The sequence below is a fragment of the Mus caroli genome, unplaced genomic scaffold, assembly GCF_978045245.1.
Source record: "Mus caroli unplaced genomic scaffold, Mus_caroli_1 scaffold_11, whole genome shotgun sequence".
Classification (NCBI taxonomy): Eukaryota; Metazoa; Chordata; class Mammalia; order Rodentia; family Muridae; genus Mus; species Mus caroli.
Window position 1 is genome coordinate 14,861,732 of NW_028227266.1, and position 23,557 is coordinate 14,885,288.

Here is a 23,557-nt window from a genome sequence, read left to right on the forward strand (position 1 = left end):
TTGGGTCTTGTTTGTGTAGCCAGTTTGTTAGTCTATGTCTTTTTATCGGGGAGTTGAGTCCATTGATATTAAGAGATATTAAGGAAAAGTAATTGTTGTTTCCTGTTATTTTTGTTGTTAAAGTTGGCATTCTGTTCTTGTGGATGTCTTCTTTTCGGTTTGTTGAGGGATTACCTTCTTGTTGTTTCTAGGGCGTGGTTCCTGTCCTTGTATTGGTTTTTTTCTGTTATTATCCTTTGAAGGTCTGGATTTGTGGAGAGATAATGTGTGAATTTGGTTTTGTCGTGGAATACTTTGGTTTCTCCATCTATGTTAATTGAGAGTTTGGCTGGGTATAGTAGCCTGGGCTGGAATTTGTGTTCTTTTAGTGTCTGTATAACATCTGTCCAGGATCTTCTGGCTTTCATAGTCTCTGGTGAAAAATCTGGTGTAATTCTGATAGGCTTGCCTTTATATGTTACTTGGCCTTTTTCTCTTACTGCTTTTAGTATTCTATCTTTATTTAGTGCATTTGTTGTTCTGATTATTATGTGTCGGGAGGTATTTCTTTTCTGGTCCAGCCTATTTGGAGTTCTGTAGGCTTCTTGTATGTTCATGGGCATCTCTTTCTTTAGATTTGGGAAGTTTTCTTCTATAATTTTGTTGAAGATGTTTGCTGGTCCTTTGAGTTGAAAATCTTCATTCTCATCCACTCCTATTATCCGTAGGTTTGGTCTTCTCATTGTGTCCTGTATTTCCTGGATGTTTTGAGTTAGGATCTTTTTGCATTTTCCATTTTCCTTGATTGTTGTGCCCATGTTCTCTATGGAATCTTCTGCACCTGAGATTCTCTCTTCCATCTCTTGTATTCCTTTGCTGATGCTTGCATCTATGGTTCCAGATTTCTTTCCTAGGGTTTCTATCTCCAGTGTTGCCTCATTTTGGGTTTTCTTTATTGTGTCTACTTCCCTTTTTAGGTCTAGTATGGTTTTGTTCATTTCCATCATCTGATTGGATGTGTTTTCCTGTTTCTCTTTAAGGACTTCTACCAGTTTGGTTGTGTTTTCCTGTTTTTCTTTAAGAACTTGTAACTCTTTAGCCATGTTCTCCTGTAGTTCTTTAAAGTCCTTCTTGATGTCCTCTACCATCATCATGAGATATGCTTTTAAATCCAGGTCTAGTTTTTCAGGTGTGTTGGGGTGCCCTGGACTGGGCAAAGTGGGAGTGCTGGGTCCTGATGATGGTGAGTGGTCTTGGTTTCTGTTAGTAAGATTCTTACCTTTACCTCTCGCCATCTGGTAATCTCTGGAGTTGTTATAGTTGTCTCTGTTCAGAGGTTGTTCTTCTGGTGATTCTGAGTATTCTCTGTCAGCAGACCTGGGAGACAGGCTCTCTCCTCTGAGTTTCAGTGGTTAGAGCACTCCCTGCTGACAAGCTTTCCTCTTAAAGGGAAGGTGTACAGATATCTGGCGTTTGGACCTCCTCCTGGCCGAAGAAGAAGGCGGAAAACAGGACCTTTCCCAGATGCTGTGTTGCTTTGGCAGGTCACAGAAGCTGTAGGCTTCTGTGGTACACACTCTCAGCTGTGCAGACTAAGTTCCTAAGTTCAGTGGAGTCCTGGATCCAAGATGTGCTCCCTGCTCCTGAGGCAGAGGGCTCCTGTGCAGGGCAGACCACTGTCTTCCAGCTAGGAGGGTGCCGGATGTCTGTGGCCCCAAAAGGGTGCTGCCTCAGCGGCTCTGTGGCTCCCGCCTGTCCCAGAAGCTGTCTGCCTCTGTGGTCCTCAGTCTTACCTGTACAGACTAAGTTCGGCGGAGTCCCGGAGCCAAGATGGCGCTCCCTGCAGGGCAGGTCACTGTCCTCCGGCTGGGAGGGTGCCGGATGTCTGCGGCCCCAAAAGGGTGCTGCCTCAGCGGCTCTGTTGCTCCCGCCTGTCCCAGAAGCTGTCTGCCTCTGTGGTCCTCACTCTGACCTGTACAGACTAAGTTCGGCGGAGTCCCGGAGCCAAGATGGCGCTCCCTGCAGAGCAGGTCACTGTCCTCCGGCTGGGAGGGTGCCGGAAGTCTGCGGCCCCAAAAGGGTGCTGCCTCAGCGGCTCTGTGGCTCCCGCCTGTCCCAGAAGCTGTCTGCCTCTGTGGTCCTCACTCTAACCTGTACAGACTAAGTTCGGTGGAGTCCCGGAGCCAAGATGGCGCTCCCTGCAGGGCAGGTCACTGTCCTCCGGCTGGGAGGGTGCCGGATGTCTGCGGCCCCAAAAGGGTGCTGCCTCAGCAGCTCTGTGGCTCCCGCCTGTCCCAGAAGCCGTCTGCCCCCGTGGTCCCCACTCTGACCTGTACAGACTAAGCTCGGCGGAGTCCCGGAGCCAAGATGGCGCTCCCTGCAGGGCAGGTCACTGTCCTCCGACTGGGAGGGTGCCGGATGTCTGCGGCCCCAAAAGGGTGCTGCCTCAGCGGCTCTGTGGCTCCCGCCTGTCCCAGAAGCTGTCTGCCTCTGTGGTCCTCACTCTAACCTGTACAGACTAAGTTCGGCGGAGTCCCGGAGCCAAGATGGCGCTCTCTGCAGGGCAGGTCACTGTCCTCCGGCTAGCACATAGTTTTAATTTCACCATTTGAAGATGAAGGAATGAATATCAGCAGATTGAGGCCAATTTGGACTATATGTGAGACCCTTTATATAAATAAAAATACATAAATAAGTAAAGTTGATGCATGTGTATTTGAGGTTTAATACTTCCAGATAACTCTGAATTATAATATTCATAAAAAATATGAAATATCTATCTATATCTTTCTATCTCTTTCTAATTATATATATCATCCCTGCACTCTTCTGTTTCTATATAACTATATAGTTTGTTTTATATAACCACAAATGTCAATAGCCAAAAAATAAAAGGTTGGATACAACAAACAGTTAGCTAAACTGGTAAAACGGAACATGATGATTCAACTTTGTTGGCAGTTGAGCTGGATTTAGAATTATCAATGAAGCATACCTCCAAATGTGTCCATGAGGATGTTTACTGAAGGGTTTAAATTAGGTGGGTGACACCATTGCATGGGGGAAGTCCTCCACTGAGTAACTAAAGAAAGTGAAGCAGCATCTTCATCTGTCTCAATCACCCAACAGAGTATACAATAGAATCAGCCACCTCATACTGCTTGTGTCATGCCTTCCATTCCAAGAAGATCTGTACTCCCAAAGCATGACCTGAAACAAATGCTCATTGTTTAAGCTGCTTAACATGTACTTTGTCACCTAATCAAGAAAAACAAGGACTACTTAGAGAGCTTTAGAATATATGCAAGCTATCATTACATAAACACCCACCATCTTTACCATCATCATTAAATGATAGTATATTAGAACAATGTTAAAGAACTGTTATTCTTTTACAACATGAGAAGACATCAGAAATTCTATTGGAAACTATATCCAGTACTTGAAAGCTTAAATTGTTTTCTGGATTTTAGTCATTTTCCCCATTGCAATGGTGTCAGTACAAAAGATCTAAAAGAGATGCGGGAATGATAAATGCAATGAGAGGATAGGTTGGGGAAATTACTCTGAAACACATTATTTTGGTTTCAAATAAAGATATTCTCTAAAGGAAAGAAAACTGGTGGTCTCAGTTTGCTCTCTACCAATTCTTACAGTCAACTCCTGTAGTGGAGATGCAATTTAAATGCATCAATGTGTTTCACGTATTGAAACCACTGTGGAAATGTGTATTGTGCTCCAGTTGGGGAGGTATTATGTATTATGACTTCATTGTCAGTAAATGCATGTATTCATCAGATATCTGCAGCATCCCAAGATATTCAACAAAATTTAAATATTTTAGAAAACAAAAATAGTTTTCAGTTCTCTATAAGTAGCCTCAAAGGCATCAGGCTAGGAACAAAATAGACACCAAACCTTAAAATCGGAAGGCACCATCACCAGAATACCCAACTTGGCAACAGAACGGCTAACATTTGCAGGAGAAATTGAACATGCGATATAGCCATCAATAAGCTTATTTTCAGAAAGGAAAACAGTGTCATATAATCAAAATATAATTCATTAATATGAAACATGATCTGTTGGCACAAAGTCAACTGACTGTGACAGCTTATTTCCAATTAAGACAGGTTTCCTTTTCCCTACAACCTAGCAGCTCACTTTTAAAACCTACTTATACAATTTAATAAGGACAGTGTACTAAATTTAAAGCCTCATCTTTTTCTCTTTCCATTTTCATCTTTTGAAATCTCTTTTTTCTGTTTTAAAGGAGAATGGTAAGTGATGAGGGGCTGCCATCTAGTGGTATATAGGAAGCATGCATAAACACTGCCAGGTGTTAAAATGGAAAAAAAAAAAAAAAAAAGTGGTGACTAAATTCTAAAAATGAAAGCCTGGCTAATATAATCATGTGTTTATTCTCTTACTTTTTTCAATAAATCAAATTTCAAGTGAGATGGTACTACCAAGAACTAAGCTAACGACATAGAATGCGGAGTTCTCTAAGTCATAGTTCTTGGTAGAAAATCAATTCCCTCTTCTTGTGTATTGTCAATAGTATACAAATATGTTTTGTAGCATGCATTTGATTGACTAATGGATTGAGACTTTGGATATTATTCCTACAAAAGATAGAATATTTAAAGTCCACTGAAATTTTTTTTTTCACGAGAGCATGCCAAAAGTACACAAATGTAATAAATAATTCTTTCTTTGCTCATTCAAAATTCAGACCACCTATTTCAATATATTTAATGACTCTTTTAAATATCACCATTTACCAAGGAATGAAGGACATAAATGTAGCTCAAATTAATTGGTTCCTTAACAGGAGCAGGGGACACAAAATAGAAGTACTGGAAATGCTCCCAAAATACACATACTAATTTCATTACTTTGATACTGATACATAACAAAAATATTTAGCACACTCTAGGATTTCAGTAACCCTCCTATAATACCTACTACTTTACTGACTCCATCAATGTAGAAACTTAGTGAGATAGTGAGATATAATATAGAATCTTTATTAAATACAGATTCAAGGTATCTGTGTCATCAAGCTGAGCAAATCAAAACAGGGAGAGACGGAAGTGTGGAGTTGATAGCCAATAGGCTTGAAAAGTTAAACAACACTGGAAAACGTTGCCCCTTGGCCAGTAATACATTCAACAGTTAGGTTAATGATTATTCAAGGTTCTTCAAAGCAATCTTTTCCCTGGCTCGTGATGTGGCTATTCATCATTCAAGTTTTAAATTAAATGTCACTTTTTCAAAAATCATTTTTTAAATATTTTTTAATACTTTTATTAGGTATTTTCCTCATTTACATTTCCAATGCTATCCCAAAAGTCCCCCATACCCTCCTCCCCCCCAATCCCCTACCCACCAACTCCTACTTTTTGGCCCTGGCATTCCTCTGTACTGGAGCATATAAAGTTTGCAAGTCCAATGGGCCTCTCTTTCCAGTGATGGCCAACTAGGCCATCTTTTGATTTATATGCAGCTAGAGTCAAGAGCTCAGGGGTACTGGTTAGTTCATAATGTTGTTCCACCTATAGGGTTGCAGATCCCTTTAGCTCCTTGGGTACTTTCTCTAGCTCCTCCATTGGGGGCCCTGTGATCCATCCAATAGCTGACTGTGAGCATCCACTTCTGTGTTTGCTAGGCCCTGGCATAGCCTCACAAGAGACAGCTATATCTGGGTCCTTTCATCAAAATCTTGCTGGTGTGTGCAATGGTGTCAGCATTTGGAAGCTGATTATGGGATGGACCCCCGGATATGGCAGTCTCTAGATGGTCCATCTTTTTGTCACAGCTCCAAACTTTGTCTCTGTAACTCCTTCCATGGGTGTTTTGTTTCCAATTCTAAGAAGGGGCAAAGTGTCCACACTTTGGTCTTCGTTCTTCTTGGGTTTCATGTGTTTAGCAAATTGTATCTTATATCTTGGGTATCCTAAGTTTCTGGGCTAATATCCACTTATCAGTGAGTACATATTGTGTGAGTTCCTTTGTGATTGGGTAACCTCACTCAGGATGATGCCATCCAGGTCCATCCATTTGCCTAGGAATTTCATAAATTCATTCTTTTTAATAGCTGAGTAGTACTCCATTGTGTAAATGTACCACATTTTCTGTATCCATTCCTCTGTTGAGGGGCATCTGGGTTCTTTCCAGCTTCTGGCTATTATAAATAAGGCTGCTATGAACATAGTTAGTATACAAAGTCATGTGTTTCATCATGGTGTATTTTTTTATAAACATGTGACTATACTTTGTTCTAATTCATATGTATTCTCCACTGTCCAGGGCATATTTCTCGAACACCCATTTTTTTTTTTTTTTACTAATCATTCTATTTATCTGTCTCAAATGATATTCCACTTCCCAGCTACCTCTCCACCACCACCACATTTCACATCTGCCATCCCTCTCTCTTTGGCCTGTATGAGGGTGCTCCCCTAACTACCCACACTCTCCTACCCCAATGCTCCAGAATCCTCCCAATGCTGGGGCATCAAACCTCCCTGGGAACAACGAACTCCTATCCTATTCCTGTCAGGTAAGGCCATCCTCTGCATATGTATCTGGAGACATGGATCCCTCCAGGTACACTCCTTGGTTGGTGGTTTAGACTCTGGGAGCACTTGGTGGTTGGGCCAGTGGACATTGTTCTTCCAACAGGATTGGAATCCCTCTCCACTTCTCCAGTTCTTCTGCAAGGTCCCCCACCAGGTTTCTTTAACTCAGTCTGATGGTTGGCCCCAAGCATCCACATATGCTGTGGTCATATGCTAGCCAGATCTCCCAAGGAACTGCCACACTAGGTTCCTGTCAGCAGTCTCTTGACCAGGGCAACAGTGTTGGTTTTAGTGTCTGCAGACATGATGGATCCCGAATGGACAGTCCATGTTTGGTCCCTCCTTCAGTCTCTGTTCCATATTTTTGTCTCTGTTCTTCCTTTGGACAGCAACATTGGTTAAAAACTTTGAGATGATTGGGTGGTCCTATCCCTCGACTGGGAACTGTGCCTATCTACTGGAGGTGGTCTCAACAAGTTCTATCTGTGCATTTCGACTAAAGTCATCCCCATTGGGTCCTAGGATCCTCACTTTTCTGTACTGTCTGGGATCCTACAATAACTATCAACAGTTCCTCATCCCCCCTGCTACCTATTTTTGTTCAATTTCCTGACCCTCTGTACCTCTCTCACATCACCTCCATTCCAAGCTTCACTTGCACCTTATATTCACATAATTACATTTGCATCCTTAACTTCAAATTATGTATCATCATTTATTTGCTTCTTTATAGATTTACCACCTGTGAATTTGACAAAGTAAGAACAGAAGAAAAAAGTTGTATGTCTTTAATCGCTGTAGCTTCTATAAAGTTTGATGGGGTCTAATGTCTACTACATGTTATATAAATTTCTTGAGTGATGACATAAAGATATTTTTTCATAGATATTTTTTCATATTAATACTCTGAACCAAGCAAGAGCTGAAGATCTGACTTTGAAAGTGTTACTCTAAATGCTACAACAGAAAACAACAGATCTTGGGCACCATCTTGGCGGAAGGTCCCAAGGTCCCCAGAGGACTCTCCATGCTGCTGACACCCTAGCACACTGAGGACCTTGAGATCACTGGTGAATGGAATATTAAAAGCAGTAAAAGAAAAAGGTCAAGTAACATATAAAGGCAGACCTATTATAATTACACCAGACTTTTCACCAGAGACTATGAAAGCCAGAAGATCCTGAACTGATGTTATACAACCTTAAGAGAACACAAATGCCAGCCCAGGCAATTATACCCAGCAAAATTCTCAATCACCATAGATGGAGAAACCAAAGTATTCCATGACAAAACCAAATTCACACAATATCTTTGCACAAATCCAGCCCTTCAAAGGGTAATAAAGGGAAAACACCAACACAAGGACGGAAACCACGCCCTAGAAAAAGCAAGAAAGTAATCCTTCAACAAACCTAAAAGAAGACGGCCGAAAGAACAGGATCCCAACTCTAACAACAAAAATAACGGGAAGGAACAATTACTTTTCCTTAATATCTCTTAATATAAATGGATTTAATTCCCAAACAAAAAGACTGACTACATAAACAGGACACAACTTTTTGCTACTTACAAGAAACTCACCTCAGGGAAAAAGACAGACACTACCTCAGGGTAAAAGATTGGAAAACAATTTTCCAAGCAAATGGACCAAAGAAACATGCTGGAGTAGCCATTCTAATATCAAATAGAATCGACTTCCAACCCAAAGTTATCAAAAAAAAAAAAAAAACCAAGGAGGGGCACTTCATACTCTTCACAGGTAAAATTTTCCAATATGAACTCTCAATTCTGAATATCTATGTTCCAAATGCAAGGGCATCCACATTCATTAAAGAAACTATAGTAAAGCTCAAAGCACATATTACACCTCACACAATAATAGTAGGAAACTTCAAAACCCCACTCTCATCAATATACAGATCCTGGAAACAGAAACTAAACATATACATTAGAACTAACAGAAGTTATGAAAGAAATGGATTTAACAGATATTTACAGAATATTTTATCCTAAAAAAAAAAAAAAAAAAAAAAAAAAAAGGATATACCTTCTTCGCAGCACCTCATGGCACCTTCTCCAAAATTGACCATATAATTGGTCAAAAAGGAGGCCTCAACAAATACAAAAATATTGAAATTATCCCATGCATCCTATAAGATCACCACGGATTAAGGCTGATCTTCAATAACTACATAAATAATAGAAAGCCAATATTCATGTGGAAGCTGAAGAACACTCTTCTCAATGATACCTTGGTCAAGGAAGAAATAAAGAAAAAAATTAATGACTTTTTAGAGTTTAATGAAAATGAAGCCACAACATACCCAAACTTATGGGACAAAATGAAAGTAGTGCTAAAAGGAAAACTCAGCTCTGAGTGTCTCCCAAAAGAAAATGGAGAGAGCATATACTAGCAGCTTAAGAGAACACCTGAAAGCTCTAGAACAAAAGGAAGCAAATTCACCCAAGAGGAGTAGAGAGCAGGAAATATCCAAACTCAGGGCTGAAATCAACCAAGTGGAAATATAAAGAACTATACAAAGAATCAACCAAATCAGGAGCTGTTTTGGGTTTTTTTTTGTTTGTTTGGTTTTTTTTTGTTTGTTTTTTTTGAGAAAATCGACAAGATAGATAAACACTTAGTCAGAATCACTAGAGGGCACAGGGACAGCATCCTAACTAACAAGATCAGAAATGAATTGGGAGACATAACAACAGAAATTGAGGGAATCCAAACCATCATCAGATCCTACTACAAAAGGCTATACTCAACAAAACTGGAAAACCTAGATGAAATCGAAAAATTTCTAGACAGATACCAGTTACCAAAGTTAAATCAGGATCAGATTAATTATCTAAACCATCCCGTATCCCCTAAAAGAATAGAAGCAGTCATTAAAAGTCTCCCAACCAAAAAAAGCCCTGGACCAGATGGGTTTAGTGCAGAGTTCTATCAGACCTTCAAAGAAGACCTAATTTCAATTCTCCTCAAACTATTCCACAAAATAGAAGCAGAAGGTACTCTACCCAACTCATTCTATGAAGCCACAATTACTCTGATACCTAAACCACAGAAAGACCCAACAAAGATAGAAAACTTCAGACCAATATCCCTTATGAATATCGATGCAAAAATACTCAATAAATTCTTGCTAACCAAATCCAAGAACACATCAAAATAATCATCCATCCTGACCAAGTAGGTTTCATTCCAGAGATGCAGAGATGGTTTAATATATGGAAATCCATCAACGTAATCCACTATACAAACAAACTCAAACACATAAACCACATGATCATCTCTTTAGATGGGGAGAAAGCATTTGACAAAATTCAACACCCATTCATAATAAAAGTTTTGGAAAAATCATTAATTCAAGGCCCATACCTAAACATGATAAAAGAAATCTACAGCAAACTAGTAGCCAACATCAAACTAAATGGTGAGAAGCTGGAAGCAATCCCACTAAAATCAGGGACTAGACAAGGCTGCCCACTTTCTCCCTACATATTCAATATAGTACTCAAAGTCCTAGCCACTGCAATTAGACAACAAAAGGAGGACAAGGGTAATCAAAATGGAAAGGAAGAAGTCAAAATATCACTATTTGCAGAGAATATGAAAGTATATTTAAGTGACCCTAAAAATTCCACCAGAGAACTCCTAAACCTGATAAACAGCTTTAGTGAAGTATCTGGATATAAAATTACCTCAAACAAATCAGTGGCCTTTCTCTACACAAAGAATAAACAGGCTGAGAAAGAAATTGGGGGAACAATACACTTCACAATAGTCACAAATAATATAAAATACCTTGGTGTGACTCTAAGGAAGTAAAAGGTCTGTATGATAAGAACTTCAATTCTCTGAAGAAAGAAATCCAAGAAGATCTCAGAAGATGGAAAGATATCCCATGCTCATGGGTTGGCAAGATCAATATAGTAAAAATGGCTATCTTGCTGAAAGCAATCTACAGATTCAATGCAATTTCCATAAAAATTCCAACTCAATTCTTCAATGAATTAGAAAGGGCAATGTGCAAATCAATCTGAAATAACAAAAAAAACAAGGATAGCAAAAATTCTTCATAATAAAAGATAGTCCGGTGGAATCACCATGACTGACCTAAAGCTGTACTATACAGAGCAATTGTGAAAAACAAAAACAAAAACAAAAAACAAACAAATGAAAAGAAAAACCCATTGCAACAGACAGGTAGACCAATGGAATAGAATTGAAGACCCAGAAACGAACCCATACACCTATGGTCACTTGATCTTTGAAAAAGGAGCTAATATCATCCAGTGGAAAAAAGACAGCATTTTCAACAAATAGTGCTGGCACAACTGGTGGTTATCATGTAGAAGAATGCAAATTGATCCATTCTTATCTCCTTGTACAAAGCTCAAATCTAAGTGGATTAAGGAACTCCACATAAAACCAGAGACACTGAAACTTATAGAGAAGAAAGTGGGGTAAATCCTCGAAGATGTGGGCACAGGGAAAAATTCCTGAAAAGAACAGCAATGGCTTGTACTGTAAGATCAAGGATTGACAAATGGGACATCATAAAATTGCAAAGCTTCTGCAAGGCAAAAGACACTGTCAATAAGACAAGAAGGCCACCACAGATTTGGAAAGGATCTTTACCAATCCTAAATCAGATAGCAAGCTAATAGCCAATATATATAAAGAACTCAAGAAGATAGAATCCAGAAAATCAAATATCCCTATTAAAAATGGGGCACAGTGCTAAACGGAGAATTCCCAACTGAGGAATACCAAATGTCTCAGAAGCACCTGAAAAAAATCTTCAACATCCTTAATCATCAGGGAAATGCAAATCAAAATAACCCTGAGATTACACCTCACATCAGTCAGAATGGTTAAGAACAAAAATTCAGGTAACAGCAGATGCTCGAAAGGATGTGGAGAAAGAGGGACAATCCTCCATTTTTGGTGGAATTGCAAGCTTGTACAACCACTCTGGAAATCAGTCTGGAGGTTCCTCAGAAAATTAGACTTCGTACTACTGGAAGATCCAGCAATTCCTCTCCTGGACATATACCCAGAAAGTGTCCCAACTTGTAATGAGGACACATGCTCCACTATGTTCATAGCAGCCTTATTTCTAATAGTCAGAAGCTGGAAAGAACCCAGCTGTCCCTCAATAGAGGAATGGATACAGAAAATGTGGTACATTTACACAATGGAGTACTACTCAGCTATTAAAAACAATGAATCCATGAAATTCTTAGGCAAGTGGAAGATATCATCCTGAGTGAGGTAACACAGTCACAAAAGAAGTCATATGATATGCACTCACTGATAAGTGGATATTAGTCCAGAAACTTAGAATATCCAAGATACAATTTGCAAAACACATGAATCTCAACAAGAATGAAGACCGAAGTGTGGATACTTCGCTCCTTATTAGAATGGGAAACAAAATACCCATGGAAGGAGTTACAGAGACAAAGTTCAGAGTTGAGACAGAAGGAATGACCATCCAGAGACTGTCCCACCCCAGGATTCATCCCATATACAACCACCAAACGCAGAGACTATTGCATATGTCAGAAAGATTTTGCTGACAGGACCCTGACATAGCTCTCTCTTGTGAGGCTATGCCAATGCCTGGCAAATATAGAAGTAGATGGTGACAGTCACCTATTGGATGGAACACAGGTCCCCTAATGACGATCTAGAGAAAGTACCCATGGAGCTAAAGGGGTCTGCAACCCTATAGGAGGAACAACAATATGAACCAACCAGGACCTCCCAGAGTCTCTTGTTGCATATGTAGCAGAGGTTGGCCTAGTTGGCCATCAGTGGGAGGAGAGGCCTTTGGTATTGTGAAGATCATATGCCCCAGTACAGGGGACTGCTAGGGACAGGAAGCAGGAGTGGATGGGTTGTGGAGCAGGGCAGGGGGGGTGTATAGGGGGCTTTGTGGAAAGCATTTGAAATGTAAATTAAGAAAATATCTAATAAAAAATGCCTTAATTAAAAAAAAGAAAAGAAAAAAAGAAAACAACAGATGGTTGGCCAAATCCAGCTGCCTCCTTTGTTGGTAAGGTGATGTTGAAAGACAATGTATTCATGTGACCATTTATCTATAACTGTGTTGATAGTTGATTAGTTTCATAGAGACAAGCTCAGGGGCATAGAATTTTTCTCCCATGTTTCCTTACAGGAACTATTTGGCTTTTCCATTTGTTATTCAATAGTGCTGAAATCAAACTCCATGCCTCATACATGATGCCAGGCAAAGGCTCTTCATTTTATTGAGTAATGCCTAGCCAACTGCCATTTTTACACACACACACACACACACACACACACACAGAAAACATGCAATGTGAAACAGAGTTAGAAAAGTAGCTGCAACATTAGCCTTAAGCCAGTGGTAGTTCACATGCAATTCAACTGTCTCCCACACCACAGCTCACTCCATATGGCTTCCTTGCAGCTAGCACCCCAGGATTTATATAACATTTTAGTAACAGTTTGCAATTCATGTTACTGTTGTGAACATAAATCTTTGAGCTCTTTCCATTATTAATATAAAGGTAAAGATATCTCAAACATTCATCCTGTAGACTGTCACAATACTCCAAAACTCTGAAATTTTGTATACTGATTGAAATGCATTTTCTCTTGTTACTTCATCTGCACTTTGAAAATGTTGCACTTTGTGAAATATATTAAAATCTGAACAGATTTTGTTGAAATCCTATTAAATTTCAATGTATAACAGAAATAGGGATCTGTCTGTCTAAGATAACTGGCTGTTTTAAAATAGGTATTTAATACATTTAGCCTTTCAGACCACAGAAATAGCTGCTATTAGGGTAATATGTATATTTAAAATTCAAATTAAAATGTTACTTACATATTCAGCTGGCAATGGAGATTTGGGACAGAGTGTGAAATCATATATTCTTCACCTTCCAGGCCCCTTTGAGGCAGTGGAAAAACTGAATGTCTGACACCAAAGTCTTATATCGTCCCAAGGACTCCTGTCAATGTCAACATCCTATCTTTTAAAAGGTGGCAATTTACCAATTCCATAAAACAGCTATAGCATACATAATGACAGTGACAAATGGCATATATTGTTATAGCAACACCATTCCCTGCTCTGAGGTGAAAAGTCATTGAGACATCTGATTACAAGAGACAGAATAATGCATTTGAGGATAGGATTACTATGAACCCATATTCCTTCATTTCTTACCTTTTTCTACTCAGGTATATTATTTATTATTACTTTAACATAAAAAACTAAAGAGATTAGGGATACAAAACCAAAATAATAAATTCATTGGCAGCCACAGGTGAACATGGTGACATTACAGAGAAACAATACAAAACGTGAAATAAAAATGGTTTCACAGCAATTGAACCATTTGGAAAATAAGAAAATAATCTTATTACAATAGGCTAAAATGACTTCTTTAATTTGTAGTCAAGAGCCAGGTCTTTTTCTTCTGTGATCAAAAGGCATAAACATTGACATATTTATGCAGTGAACTCAGTCTACCAAATCTTTTACAAGCGTCTAAGACTTCAAAAAATCAAAATGTTTGTCAGAGACTATGAATAGCCACTTTTCACATTTCACTAACATTCATAATAAAAAAATTTCTTCTGAAGATGTAATGCTTACTCAAAACATCTATCTATTACTATGCAGATATTTTTTGGATTATTTTCTTTAAAAGGATTTCTGAAAGAAAAAAAAACTCTTAAGGATTCTGTGACTTACACCAAACTGACCTGGAGATTATGGTAAGGTCTGGCAATGGGAAGGACACAAACATAATTCTTTATTTGTGAACCATGTCTTCTACTTTGGAGAAATAGTAATAACTAATCCTCAGATCTTTTGAGAAGAACAAGCCAGAAAAAAATACTTAATGCTGGAAAAAAATTTATGAATATAGGAGTAGATAGAGATGCAGAGAGCATCTCTGAAGGACTGAAACTGAGCTGAGAAATGAAGGTTAAGATAAAAAAGTAGGTGTCCAGGTAGTGACCACAGAAAGAACACATATCCTGATGTTGGGACAGAATCTTTCATGAAACCCACTCACAATGCTAGAGTAGAGTGCTTAGCTAGCAGGCTCACTGCCCTGAATTTAACCCACAGCAATTCATTCCTCTCATCTCATCTCAACACTAGGAGGGTGAAGGTAATCCAGAGTTCAAGGTCATCCACAGGTATGCACACCATTTTCATCGGAGTGTGGTATATGAGGAATAAAATGGCAAAAAGTGACAGGCAGGCAGGTTTCAGCTTACATGGAACCTTGTAGTAGACAAAAATCTGTTTCACATATATGCTAAATACAAAAGGACTATTACATTCCTTTTAGTAGTAATGGTCTTACTTGAGTTTTAAAAATGGGCATACTGTCTGAGGTGTGCAAACTCTATTATACAATGTGACTTTATCTGCATGGATGGCAGTAAGAATGCATTATAGAGAAACTTAAGCGGCAGTTGTTTACCTTTCTTCCTTTCTTTCTTCCTTCCTTTCTCTCTCTCTCTCTCTCTCTCTCTCTCTCTCTCTCTCTCTCTCTCTCTCTCTCTCTCTCTCTCTCTCTCTCTCTCTTTCTTTCCAATTTAGGAGTTCAAGATGATGATACCATGTTGATTATAACGGTCCTTATGAGGGCAAGTATTCTGCTTTGTCATCTTTTTCCTGTATCCTCATGGAATGGGGGAAGATTATTCTGAGAAAGGGACTAACCATCATGAGGTCTCCCTTCTCTTCACATTTTTAAAATTATTTTATGTATTCTATTTACTTCCTGCTCACTGCCCCCTCCAAGTAACCTCTTCCCATAATCCTTCTCCTTGCTCCCCTCTTCTTCTCCTCTAAGTGGGTGCTCCCCCTTGGTATTTTCTCCATCCTGGCACTTCAAGTCTGCCAGAGGCTAAGTACGTTCTCTCCTACTGAATCTAGACATGGCAGCTCAGCTAGTAAATATATCCCATGTACAAGCATCAGCTTTTGGTATAGCTCCTGTTCCAATTGTTTAGGGCCCACATGAAGGCAAAGCTGCATATCTTCTACATATGCCTAGGTCCAGCCTGTGTATTCTCTTTGGTTGTTGGTTCAGACTCTGAGATCCTCAAAGTCCAGGTTAGTTGACCTTCCTGTAGAGTCCTATCAGGCCTGAAATCCTTCCTCCTATTCTTCCATAAGAGTCCCCAAGCTCCTTGAACTGTTTGGCTAGGGTGTCTGTATCTGACTGTCATCTGCTGGGTGGAGCCTCTCAGAGGACAAAATGTTCCTGTCTATAAGCATAACAGAATATCATTAATAGAGCTAGAGATTGATCATTAAATGGGTCTCAAGTTGGGCTATTGGTTGGCCATTCCCTCATTCTCTGCTTTATCCTCTGTTGCCTCATTTTTTGTAGACAGGATAAATTTGTGTTGGAACTTTTGTGGGTAGGTTGCTGTCTCTATTGCTCCACTGGGGTTCCTACCTGGATATAGGAGGTGGCTTCTTCAAGTTCCATATCTCCAATGTAGTGAGTTACAGCTCAGTTACAACCCCATTAGTTGCAGATTTCCATTCATTTTCATGGCCAACTAGCCATCTCTCCTATCCTTCCCCTGATCCTGAATCTCCCATACCCCTCCGAAACCTCTCCCTTCAAGCTCCCTCCCTTTATCTGGCTCTTATGACTATTTTATTCCCCCTTCTAAGTGAGACTCAAGTTTCCTTACTTGGGTATTCCATTTTGTTTCGCTTCTTTGTGTCTGTGGAGTGTAGCATGGGCATCTTTTATTTTATGGCCAATATCCACTTGTAAGTGAATACATACTGAACACATCCTTTTAGGACTGTGTTACTTCACTCAAGATGATATATTCAAGTTCCATCCATTTGCATACAAAACTCATGTCTTGATTTTTAATAGTAGAATAGTAATCCAATGCGTAGGTGTACCACATTTTCTTTATGCATTCTTTAGGTGAGGGACATCTAGGTTATTTCCAGTTTTTTACTATTACGAATAAAGCTGCTATGTACAAAGTTGAACAAGTGTCTTTGTGGAATGTTGGAGCATCTTTTGGGTATATGACCAAGAGTTGTATATCTAGGTCTTGAGAAAATGCCAAATTGATTTCCAAAGTGGTTGTATAAGTTTGCACTCCCACCAGCAATGAAGAAATATTCCCCTGGAGATGGAAAACCTAGGGAAGACAAGATCAACATATGCAAACGTCACCAACAGAATACAGGAAATGCAAGAGAGAATCTCAGGCATTCTATATACATATAAGAAATTGATTCATCAGTCAAAGAAAATGTAAAAGCTAAAAAATTCCTGACACAAAACATCCAGGAAATCTGGGATACCATGTAAAGACCTAACCTAAGAATAAAAGGAATAGAAGAAGGTGAAGTATCCCAGCTCCCAGGCCCAGAAAAATTCTCAACAAAATTATAGAAGAAAACTTTCCCAACCTAAAGTAATAGAAGCCTATAAATACACAATAAGCTTAGAGAACACCAACTAGAAGAAAATCCTCCCAACACATAATAATCAAAACACTGTATCTACAGAAAAAAAGAAAGAATATTAAAAGCAGCAAAGGGGAAAAGGACAAGTAACATATAAAGACAGACCTATCTGCATTACACCCAACTTCTCAAAAGAGACTCTAAAAGCTAGAAGTGTCTGAACAGATATTCTGCAACCTCTAAAAAAACTACAGGTACTAACCTAGAATACTCTATGCAACAACCTTCTCTTCACATTTTTTATTTAAGTCCTCATCTCCAAATGCTATCATATTGGTAGGTTTGTGTTTCAACATGAATCATAGACATAATTCAGTCCATAATAATGGACGACAAGAACAAGTTGAGGTCATTGGTTTGACCTTTCCAATACTCCTTTTCCCTTCCCTTGACAATGTTTTTATTATTATTATTCTCTCATATATTACAACCCAACTGCAGTACCCCCTCCCTTTCCTCCCCATAGTCTCTCTCCCCCACCTTTTTTCTTCCCCAGATTTACCTCCAGCTTCCTTCAGAAAATGCAGGCCTCCCAAGGACATCAACCAAACAGGCTCTCAGGCATAAAATCAGGCAATTACCATCACATCAAGGCTTGAAAAGACAAACCAGTAGGAGAAGGGTCTCACAAGCAAGCAAAAGAGTCAGAGACAGCCCCCACTCCCACTGTTAGGAATCATATAAGAACACCTAGCTACTAAACCAGTATGTGTGTATATATATACAAACACACACACACACACACACAAAAAGAACCTAAGTCCTACCTCTAAGGGCTTCCTGATCTCTTCGAGCACCCATGAGTCCTGGTCAGTTGATGAGTCCCAGCCATATTCTTATGGTGTACCTGACCCTTCTGCTGATCCTTCCTCCTGCTCCTCCACATGACCCCCAGAGGTCTGCCTAATGTTTTGCTGTAAGACTCTGCAACCGCTCCCATCAGATGTTGGATGAAGTCTCTCTGCTCTCTCTGATAATGGTTACACTTAGCTCTTGTACCAGAGCACTCTACAAGCAGGGCAAACTGTAGTTCACAGGTTTTGTGGCTGCATTGGCGTCCCAATCCGTACAATTGAGGCCTTGCCTCAAATTGGTTATAGAAGATGGCAAGTTCAGGCTCCATGTCTCCCATTATTAAGTAATTTTGCTAGGGCTACTCTAACCCAGAACCGGAAAGACAAACAGGTATGTACTCACTTATAAATGGATATCATCTGTAAAGTATAGGATAACCATGCTATAATCCACAGATCAAGAAAGGCTAAGTAACAAGGAAGGCCTAAGAAGGGATACAAGGATCTCTCTGGAAGAAGAAATTAAAATAAGTTGCAATGGTGGACTCGATGTGCGTGATCAGGTTGGGGGAGGGTAGAAAATAAAGGGAAAAATGATTGTAATTGTAAAGGGGGCCGTTTTAGGAATGAAGTAGTAACCTCCTGCAATGGAATCTCCAAGGAATAATGTCTTTATGCTCCTTTACAAACTAATCTTTACCTTCTCTGTCTCACTATGGTTTGGGTGAGATGCACTTTACTTGAATTCCACATAACTTTTCTTGACTAAAGAAAACAAAAAGACCCAGATATGGTGGCACACACATTTAACCCCAGCACTTGAGAGGCAGATACAGGAAAAGCACACAGCCTGGTCAACAAAACAACCAGAACTACAGAAAAGAACCTGTCAAAAGAAAGAAAGAAAGAAAGAAAGAAAGAAAGAAAGAAAGAAAGAAAGAAAGAAAGAAAGAAAGAAAGAAAGAAAGAGAGAGAGATGGAGGAAGAGAGAGAGAGAGAGAGAGAGAGAGAGAGAGAGATGGAGGAAGAGAGAGAGAGAGAACAAAAGCAATGTTGGAAGCACAAAGGTCCTTTCACTCAAAGACAAGCCTGCAGAAATCAAGAATGTTAACATGGAACATTGTCTATTCAAAGGAAGACACATATAACATATTTTCCACCCAAAATCCTGAAAATGAACATGGTTAATAACCTGGGTAATCTCTCTCTAAGCTATCTGTAGGGCCAGGCCACAACCTGCTTCCCCTAATCTCCCACAACCAGGACTTGGAGATAGTTAAGAGCCCGGGTGACCTCTGCACTGTCTGCATGACAGAGACCACATTAAATCCTCCCCTAAGCCCTTAATATGATACATGTAGCCTATCTATAGAACACATATTCATAGAAGTAGTAGCATGTACTTTGAAAATAGATTCAAGCTGGGCAGTGGTGGTGCACACCTTTAATCCCAGCATTTGGGAGGCAGAGGCAGGAGGATTTCTGAGTTCAAAGCCAGCCTGGTCTACAGAGTGAGTTCCAGGGTAGCCAGGGCTACACAGAGAAACCCTGTCTCAGAAAAAAGAAAAAAAAAGGAAGAAGAAGAAGAAGAAGAAGAAGAAGAAGAAGAAGAAGAAGAAGAAGAAGAAGAAGAAGAAGAAGAAGAAGATGAAGAAGAAGAAAAGAAAGCAGTTTCAATATAATTATGACTCACAGGACTGTGTTATACCAGGAAATTTTTTCCCAAATTGTACTGTACTTAAATGTGCCTAAAATAAACCACACGGTGTTTGAAACAACACTGGCTATTGAGTTATATTGCATTAATTTCCTTCTTGCGTCATGGCCCTGGTGTTTGCAGAGACCCTTCACAGAGAAAAACAAAACAAAACAAAACAAAACAAAACAAAACAAAACAAAACAAAACAAAAGAGGGAAGAAAAGATGGGCACAAGATTTTATTCTGGATTGTTAATAGAATTGAAATTTGATTCAAGAGATCTTTATTAACTGTGAAATAATTAGGATGTAGGAAAAATGAAAATGCCATGTGTCACTATACCAAAACTGGGAAGGAAAGTTTAACAAAACTCAAGTCAATAAAATTAGAAGAAACTTGACTGATCTAGAAAAGGATGGTAGATTCATTTCAAAGGGAGGAACATAGAAGAGTATGCACTAGTAAACACATCACTAATGTATGTTGGCTGATTTTTAATAGGACAGACAAAATGATGAATAGAAATACTTCAACTTTGGAATATGTGATTGGATAAATGGTGCCAAACAGTATAGGGGAATAAACATACAACTAGCAAAAAATGAAGTCAACAAACCTGTTCTTGCATTTGCTAACTCTATACTATTGGCATGTTTCAATCTTTTCTGAGTAATTGTGTGTGAATCTGAATCTTAAGATTTTGGCATGGGCTGTGTGCATGGGATGAGTTGAGGAGTGATTATAAAAGAGATCTCAAGGGGGCTCAGATCTAGTGATCATTTTTCAGTTTTACATTAATGAATGTTACTGGCACAAAACAATGCCATTTCCAATTCAGTGTTGAAATAGTCCTATAAATAGACCATAAGCCAGTAAAATGGAACAGAAGACTAAGGATAGAAGTTGTCACTATTCATTATACCCTTTTACTTGTAGAAATTTAAAAATATTCATTTTTAACAGATGCTCAATTAAAGTATTAAATAATGTCTTTATACTAAAGTGGCCATCTAGACTTCCTTAGAATCTGAGTGCCTCCAAAAGGAAACTAGAGAGAGCACACATTAGCAGCTTGACAACATACCTAAAAGCACTAGAACAAAAGGAAGCAAATTCACCCAAGAGGAGTAGACGGCAGGAAATAATCAAACTCAGGGGCGAAATCAACCAAGTGGAAACAAGAAAAACTATTCAAAGAATCAACCAATCAAGGAGCTGGTTCTTTGAGAAAATCAACAAGATAGATAAACCCTTAGCCAGACTCACTAGAGGGCACAGGGAAAGCATCCTAATTAACAAAATCAGAAATGAAAAAGGAGACATAACAACAGATCCTGAAGACATCCAAAACACCATCAGATCCTTCTACCAAAGGCTATACTCAACAAAACTGGAGAACCTGGATGAAATGGAGAAGTTCCTAGACAGATACCAGGTACCAAAGTTGAATCAAGATCAGGTTAATGATCTAAACAGCCCTATATCCCCCAAAGAAATAGAAGCAGTCATTAATAGTCTCCCAACTAAAAAAAGCCCAGGACCAGATGGGTTTAGTGCAGAGTTCTAACAGATCTTCAAAGAAGATCTAATCCCAGTTCTTCACAAACTATTCCACAAAATAGAAACAGAAGGTACTCTACCCAACTCATTCTATGAAGCCACAATTACTCTGATACCTAAACCACAAAAAGACCCAACAAAGATAGAAAACTTCAGACCAATATCCCTTATGAATATTGATGCAAAAATCCTCAATAAAGTTCTTGCTAACAGAATCCAAGAACACATCAAAACAATCATCCATCCTGACCAAGTAGGTTTCATCCCAGGGATGCAGGGATGGTTCAATATACGGAAATCCATCAACGTAATCCAGTATATAAACAAACTCAAAGACAAAAACCACATGGTCATCTCGTTAGATGCGGAAAAAGCATTTGACAAGATCCAACACCCATTCATGATAAAAGTCTTGGAAAGATCAGGAATTCAAGGCCCATACCTAAACATGATAAAAGCAATCTATAGCAAACCAGTAGTCAACATCAAAGTAAATGGTGAGAAGCTTGAAGCAATCCCTCTAAAATCAGGGACTAGACAAGGCTGTCCACTTTCTCCATACCTATTCAACATTGTACTTGAAGTCCTAGCCAGAGCAATTCGACAACAAAAGGAGATCAAAGGGATACAAATTGGAAAAGATGAAGTCAAAATATCACTTTTTGCAGATGATATGATAGTATATATAAGTGACCCTAAAAATTCCACCAGAGAACTCCTAAGCCTGATAAACAGCTTCGGTGAAGTAGCTGGATATAAAATTAACTCAAACAAATCAATGGCCTTTCTCTACACAAAGAATAAACAGGCTGAGAAAGAAATTAGGGAAACAACACCCTTCTCAATAGTCACAAATAATATAAAATATCTTGGCGTGACTCTAACTAAGGAAGTGAAAGATCTGTATAATAAAAACTTCAAGTCTCTGAAGAAAGAAATTATAGAAGATCTCAGAAGATGGAAAGATCTCCCCTGCTCATGGATTGGCAGGATCAACATTGTAAAAATGGCTATCTTGCCAAAAGCAATCTACAGATTCAATGCAATCCCCATCAAAATTCCAAATCAATTCTTCAACGAATTAGAAAGTGCAATCTGCAAATTCATCTGGAATAACAAAAAACCTAGGATAGCAAAAACTCTTCTCAAGGATAAAATAACCTCTGGTGGAATCACCATGCCGGACCTAAAGCTTTACTACAGAGCAATTGTGATAAAAACTGCATGGTACTGGTATAGTGACAGACAAATAGACCAATGGAATAGAATTGAAGACCCAGAAATGAACCCACACACCTATGGTCACTTGATCTTCGACAAGGGAGCTAAAACCATCAAGTGGAAGAAAGACAGCATTTTCAACAAATGGTGCTGGCACAACTGGTTGTTAACATGTAGAAGAATGCGAATCGATCCATTCCTATCTCCTTGTACTAAGGTCAAGTCTAAGTGGATCAAGGAACTTCACATAAAACCAGAGACACTGAAACTTATAGAGGAGAAAGTGGGGAAAAGCCTTGAAGATATGGGCACAGGGGAAAAATTCTTGAATAGAACAGTAATGGCTTGTGCTGTAAGATCGAGAATTGACAAGTGGGATCTCATGAAACTGCAAAGCTTCTGCAAGGCTAAAGACACCATCAATAAGACAAAAAAACCACCAACAGATTGGGAAAGGATCTTCACCTATCCTAAATCAGATAAGGGACTAATATCCAATATATATAAAGAACTCAAGAAGGTGGACTCCAGAAAGTCAAATAACCCCATTAAAAAATGGGGCTCAGAACTGAACAAAGAATTCTCACCTGAGGAATACCGAATGGCAGAGAAGCACCTGAAAAAATGTTCAACATCCTTAATCATCAGGGAAATGCAAATCAAAACAACCCTGAGATTCCACCTCACACCAGTCAGAATGGCTAAGATCAAAAATTCAGGTGACAGCAGATGCTGGCGAGGATGTGGAGATAGAGGAACACTCCTCCATTGTTGGTGGGATTGCAAGCTTGTACAACCACTCTGGAAATCAGTTTGGTGGTTCCTCAGAAAATTGGACATAGTACTACCGGAGGATCCAGCAATACCTCTCCTGGGCATATATCCAGAAGATGTCCCAACCGGTAAAAAGGACACATGCTCCACTATGTTCATAGCAGCCCTATTTATAATAGCCAGAACCTGGAAAGAACCCAGATGTCCCTCAACAGAGGAATGGATATAGAAATTATGGTACATTTACACAATGGAGTACTACTCAGCTATTAAAAAGAATGAATTTATGAAATTCCTAGCCAAATGGATGGACCTGGAGGGCATCATCTTGAGTGAAGTAACACAATCACAAAAGAACTCACACAATATGTATTCACTGATAAGTGGATATTAGCC